The 7,157-nt window shown below is 43.8% G+C and overlaps 1 pseudogene; it reads left to right on the top strand.

Moving 5' to 3' along the window:
- LOC123127422 (protein CbxX, chromosomal-like) overlaps window positions 1-3,433 on the top strand; it is a 17,745-nt pseudogene extending 14,312 nt beyond the window's left edge.
- Window positions 3,434-7,157: the final 3,724 nt, after the last annotated feature.

A 7,157-nucleotide genomic window follows, 5' to 3' on the forward strand; every position in this document is an offset into this window, starting at 1 on the left:
ATAATGTAGACGAGTAAGCTCCCAATATGCCCCCATCCATGCCATTGGTATCTATGAACGTGATATTTTCTTATTTCTCTGTTGGCCTTCACCTTCACCCTACACTCCTCGAGAGCAAGCCTTCGCTCCTCTGTGGCGGCCTGTCCGTCCGCCATGGCAAGCATCCTCTCCTCGGCTCTTGCCTTTCTCTCCTCGTTTCCCTTGACCTCTTGCCACCTTGCTAGCTTCTTTTGCTTCCATCATCTCCTCCGCCTCCTCCTTCCTTGATCTCATCATCTCCTCCGCCATCTCCTTGTTCTTACTATCCCATCAAGTTTCTCCCCCAAGGCACCAACTTTCGTGCTTGTCTTTAACCTGTTCTTCTCGTGCTTCTTTCTCTTGGGCCTCATCAAGTATGGTTCACCCGTCATCATCTCCCTCACCAACTTCATCTCCACCTCCATCATTCTTGGGAGAAGAGTGTCTTGACCTTGCCCTCTTCGGTAGAGCTTCTTCATTCCTATTCCCCCACTTTTGACTTTTCTTGAGCAATGCCCAATAATGGTGAAAGGTAAAGGGCTTCCCTTTGGATTTTAACATTTGCTTGTACATCCCTTCGATGACAGCCACCTATGGCAACGAACAAGTCATGAGCAATTATGATAGCAAGATGTCATGTATGTCGAACAGAATATATGATCATAGTACTTCATAATCATGTTCTTCTACTTCATAATTTGGCATTGAGAATTCGATGTTGTCTATGCCCATCATGCTCATGAAAGAATTGGCACTAGCAATGTAAAAATCAATTAGCAACAATACCGAAACATCGAGGAAAAAAGGAATAAATACTCACCTTTTGGGCATTCGGTCGAACACCTCGGAGGCGTTGCACATGCCAAGCTCGCCAGTGATAATGGTCGGCGAAGGAGGGCCTTTGAGGGGCTGTAGGAGGCGCTGCGGGGACATGATCGGGGGAAGGCCGCTTCAGGCTTAGTGGCAGCGTCAATGCCGCACGCAAGCCCCTGAAATGGGAGATCGGCATTGTGCGACACGAGGCTGGGGGGCTGCAACCTATAGGGTGGCAGTAGCTCGGCGTAGTACCGCGTAGGCGGGAAGCACCACGCTTCCTTGTTGGCTGCGCTGCCGGCTCGAGAGCCATGATGGGGTGGTGCGGGCCACGGTGACTCGGCATGGGGTGGATGGAAAGTTTCCACGGGGGCATGGGTGGGACCCATGGCCTCGCTGGCGAGGCCGTCGGGGCGGTGTGGCCGCGGCGGGGTCAAGCGGTAACCGTTGGTTGGGGGAATTCTCTCTCCTGCCATGGGAGTGAAAAATATAGGATAGGGTCAGTGAAGTGTTTTCCCTATATTTTGGATCAAGGTGTTTTCCGCGTTGACTTTAAAAAAGTAGAGGGATAGGGAATCTGCTAGAGTGCAATTTTTACAGATTTGTCAGTTTTTAGGGATAAAAATTCTACTAGAGATGCTCTTATAATGTGTTACGCCCCTGGCTACCACCTGGGATCTAGACTGTCCCCACGGACCAACACTAGTTTTTCCTGCACACTTTGTGCTCACTCGTGCGCACCCGGAATTAACTTCCCGGGCAGTCACCCATTCTCAAAGTGCTCAAAGCCAAGCACACGTACTTTGAGATCCTTGAGAATGGGTTCCCAGAAAAGAATTCCTTGTTGATAATGTTATGTTTTGATAAATTGGGTTGGTTGGGCAAATTTAGAATAGCTATGCAAATTTAAAAAAGGACTTGTCCCGAATCTTGGACAAACACGCTTTGAAAGCTCATGGGCCTGAAAAGTGTGACCATTCCTTTACTGCCATGTTACATTTGGCACTTGCCAATACGGAACACAAGGCTATATACTGCCTCTGTCCCAAAATAAGTGACCGTGGTTTTAGTTCAAATTTGAAGTAAAACCACGTCATTATTTTGGGACTGAGGGAGTACATGATATGCGGTTGCTTTTACTTTTCGATATAGGCACCAAAGCCATCAATATTCAATACTCAGTGCATAATATTGTAACCTCTAATGCAGGTAAAACATGATATGCAGTTGCTTTTACTTTTCGATATAGGCACCATAGCCATCAATATTCAATACTCACTGCATAGTATTGTAACCTCTAATGCAGGTAAAACAATGGTTGCTCGGATTCTTGGAAAGCTCCTACATATGATTGGGATTCTCCCTACTGACAAAGTTACTGAAGTTCAGCGAACTGATCTTGTTGGAGAATTTGTGGGGCATACTGGACCAAAGACGAGGCGGAAGGTTTTATTGATATTTTCTCTTCAGTTTTGACACCCTGCTGTACCTACATTGACGTGCACAAAATTCTATTGCTGATTTGCAAGTATTAGTATTGAAAGCTCAATTCTGTTCTGTGCTATTCCTAGTGATTTTAGCAGTTTAAGTATTTATTTCTCCTAATATTGGTGCTTAGGTATTCAGTTCTTATGTTTGGTTTTCGTAGGACATTCAGTATATTAATTAACAGTGAAATGAGTTATATATGTGAATTAAATATAATAGGCTTTTCCCCTCCATAGTGTTATAATGTTTAGTGGTGTTTTCTCTCTGCTTAATACGTTGTCATTGTAATTGTGCCTGCATTCTTACAGATAAAAGATGCCGAGGGAGGGATTCTGTTTGTGGATGAAGCTTACAGGTTGATACCAACGCAAAAATCGGATGATAAGGATTATGGTTTGGAGGCACTGGAGGAGATAATGTCTGTAATGGACAGTGGCAAAGTAGTTGTCATATTTGCTGGGTACTGCGAGCAAATGAAGCGTGTCATTGCCTCGAACGACGGTTTCTGTAGGAGGGTCACGATGTTCTTTGATTTTGATGATTTCACCACGACAGAATTAGCGGAGATATTGCTTCTGAAGATGAATAGCCTGACTGACACAAGTTTGCTTTACGGGTTCAGGCTGCACCGGAGCTGCACCAGAGGTGCCGTTGGAGAGCTGATTGCCAGGGAGACCACTGAGGAGTGGCTTAAACAGATGAACGGAGGTCTGGTAGACACACTGCTTGTCAATGCACGTGAAAACTTGGATCTTCGTCTTGATTTCAGTTGCAATGACGCTGAGACCATGATCACAATCACATTGGAAGACCTGGAAGCAGGCCTAAGGCAGATATCAAGACAGAGACATTTGTGGTGACCTACAATCAGGAACATTCTTTTCTTGACAAACCAAGTTACAGGTTCAGGAGTTTTGATAGAAGTGACTGATTCCGCTTCGGGTACTATGTCTGGTGTATCTGTTCCAATTGGTAGGTTGCTGCCCTTCTGCAATAGTAGCACTGGTACGCATGTATTTTTTTTTTTGAAAAACACAGATCTTTATTCATTTGTAATAACAAGTACATCGTTTATGAGGAGAGGTACAATTTCGCTCAAAGGCTCCTCAAACCAGTTTAAAGTTGTAGAAAATTTAGCTACTTTAGCAAGTTCATGTGCAACCCTATTGACTTCCCTATTATAGTGCTCGAATCTAGTGATGGCAAAATCACAAGCCAAAAAATAACAATCGTCAAATACTGCTGCCGCTATACTTGCCAACCGTCCTCTATTATTCATGGTTTCGATGGCCTCCAAGTTATCTGAGTTATCTAAGCGCCAAAGCTTCAGTGACATCTGTGCACCAATCAATTCTTCAATCCATCCCTATGATGAATTTCCCTTTATCATCCCTCAACACAATACCCACCTAAGCAGGTCATGATCAAAAGAGGCATCCACATTAAGTTTTACCAACCCTCTTGAGGTTGGATCCAACACTCTTTTTATAGTAGCCTTTGGTATGTAGCCACATAGTTTACGTAATAGCACAAATCTCCATAGAGATCTAGTTAGCATCTTGGGTTTTCTCTTTATGGACCGATTTTTGCCTCTCCCACCATAAGTACCAAGTTGTAATCACAATCATCTCACGAACATTCGAAATACCCAAGATAGAGAGCTCCTGTTCATGCATAGAAAGAAAGAAAACATAGTTTACGTAATAGCACAAATCTCCATAGAGATCTAGTTAGCATCTTGGGTTTTCTCTTTATGGACCGATTTTTGCCTCTCCCACCATAAGTACCAAGTTGTAATCACAATCATCTCACGAACATTCGAAATACCCAAGATAGAGAGCTCCTGTTCATGCATAGAAAGAAAGAAAAAAAAATGCAAGAACCGCCTCACCAGCATAATCAACCTCGCATGCTCTTTTAATGATCGCATGCTCTTTTAATGACCTGATCCAGTCCCAGCACTCTCCAAACCTCCTTTGCTTTCTCACATTGAAATAACATATGCTTTGTATCTTCTGATCCAAAGGGACAAGCAGGAACTGGGGGTAACTTTTATGTGTCTATTTGCTAAAGTAACTCTACACGGGAGGGTGGCATGCTCTTTTAATGACTTGATCCAGTCCCAACACTCTCAGACACCTCCTTTGCTTTCTCACATTGAAATAACATATGATCTGTATCTTCTGATCCAAAGGAACAAGTAGGAACTGGGGTAACTTTTATGTGTTTATTTGCTAAAGTAACTCTACACTGGAGGGTGCCATGCAGCGTTCGCCAAATGAAAAAAATTTACGTTTGAAGGACAAGATAACTTCCAAATCCCGCTCCAAATAGGATTAATAGTCATATGTCCCATCTCACCGATTCTTCTCAGTTTTTCCCCGTGTTGGTGTTCCCATTGCACTACATAGGCTGATCGAACAGAAAACATTCCATTCTTTGAATAGCTTCAAGCGACAAAGTCCAACATGTCATGTTGGGGCAAAGGAATTGCAAGATCAGATTTTCGTCCCAATTACTAGTAACTGGATTAATTAAATTAGATACCTTTGAGATCAAGTTACTCCCTCTAGGCTTTTCTATTTGCACAGTTTGGGATTCAAGCATCTTTCCAAATATCAATATTATGACCATTTCCAATACGCCAAATATAATCGTGATTTAGACAATTAACCCTGCCATAATACTTTGCGAAGTAAAAGAGGATCCTTCTTCAGTTTTGTATCCAATAAATCACCGTTTGGAAAATATTTAGCTCCCACTACGATCGCACATAAGGATTTTGGATTCTCAAGAATACGCCACTCCCCTTGATTTTTTGGGTACACACATTTTTCACCAAGTCATCCAATGTATCCGTTTTTGATTGTCCTCATCCCCCACAAAAAATGAGACATCGCATCGTGATTCCCTTGCATATTTTTTTGGGAATTTTAAAGACGGACATCGCATAGGTGGGGATAGCTTGAACAACAGATTTCAGGAGGATTTCCTTCCCTCCGGCGGATAAAAGTTGTTCTTTCCATCCATTTATCTTCATGACAATACGGTCAATCAAATACTGAAAACAGTCAGAGTTGTCCATACCCACATTAGCTGGTAACCCCAAATATTTATTGTTCAGAGCTTCAGTCATAATATTAAGAGTGGTGTAAAGTTGCTCCCTAATCTCCACTTTCGTATTGGGACTGAGAAATATGCTTGATATCAACACTGACCAACTTCCCAGATGTTGTACAATATGAATCCAAAATAACTTTCAAAGCTTCGGGATTCTGAACATTTGCCTTCATCAGGATAAATGAGTCATCCGCAAAAAGAAGGTTCGTAATAGATGGAGCCTCCCTACATACCTTGACGCCTTCAATTTTTCCATTCTCCTCCGCATGTGACAAAAGAGCGGTCACCCCCTTAGTACATAGCAAAAATAAATAGGGAGATAATGGGTTCTTCTTGTCGTAAACCTTTGGATGGCTTAAAACTCTCAGTTTCTTCCGTATTAAACCTAACCCGGTATTCAACAGTGGAAACACACTGCATAATAAAATTGACCAAACTCTCTTGGAAGCCTAATACCAACGGAAAACCCACTCAACCCAGTCATAAGCTTTATGCATATCTAGTTTGATAGCATAGATCCTTCCTTTCCATCCCTTTTATTTTTTATTTTGTGAAAACATTCATAGGCCACTAAAATATTATCAGTAATCATTCTTCCAGGCACAAAAGCATTCTGTGTCGGCCGATGATTTCTGGAAGAAAAACCTTCAAGCGAACGGCCACCATTTTGAAAATAACCTTGTACACAACATTACAAAGGCTAATTGGTCTAAACAGAGTTACCTTATTCGGTGAGTTACCTTCAGGGTCATCACTATCGCAGTATCACATATTCACCGCTTGCAAAACTTCTTGAACAAGATCATCCCCAAGCATAGGCCAAAATATTTTGTAAAAAATAGCATGAAGCCCGTCAAGGGCCAGGGGCCTTTAAATCTCCAGTATCAAAAAGAGGTTTACGGACATCATCGCCGTATAAGGCGCCAGAAGGGCATGATTTGTAACACCCCGGATGTAACTTTCTCAATTTGTACTCCAATTCTTGCTATTTCCGGCGTTAAGTTATATTTATTTCTCGGGTTCGGGTCTTTGTCTTCGTGTTTTGTTGTCGTTGTCATGTATCTCATATCACGTCATCATGTGCATTGCATTTGCATACATGTTCGTCTCATGCATTCGAGCATTTTCCCCGTTGTCCGTTTTGCATTCCGGCGCTTCATTCTCCTACGGTGGTCATTTCTAGCTTTCTTTCGTGTGTGGGGATTAAACATTTCCGGATTGGACCGAGACTTGCCAAGCGGCCTTGGTTTACTACCAATAGACCGCCTGTCAAGTTTCGTACCATTTGGACTTCGTTTGATACTCCAACGGTTAACCGAGGGACCGAAAAGGCCTCGTGTGTGTTGCAGCCCAACACCCCTCCAATTTGGCCAAAACCCACCAAACTCTGCTCCATGTCCTAGAGCGTTCGATCACGATCGCGTGGCCGAAAACCGCACCTCATTTGGACTCTTCTAGCTCCCTCTACCTATATATATGTGATCCCTTCCGAAACATTCGCGGTACAAACCCTAGTCCTCTTCCACCTCGCGCCCGGACGTTTCTTCCACCGACGGACACGTCCGCCCTCCACCTCGCTCCGGCCAGTGGCGTCGCACCACGTCATCCCTGCCGCCGCTCCAAGCCAATAGGCGCCCGCCACCTCACCTGGCAGCTCTCTCTCTCCGCGTGGCCCGCGGGGCCCAGATCCGGCCCGCGCGAGCCCGGTCGCCGCCGCC

The sequence above is a fragment of the Triticum aestivum genome, chromosome 6A (assembly GCF_018294505.1).
Source record: "Triticum aestivum cultivar Chinese Spring chromosome 6A, IWGSC CS RefSeq v2.1, whole genome shotgun sequence".
Lineage (NCBI taxonomy): Eukaryota > Viridiplantae > Streptophyta > Magnoliopsida > Poales > Poaceae > Triticum > Triticum aestivum.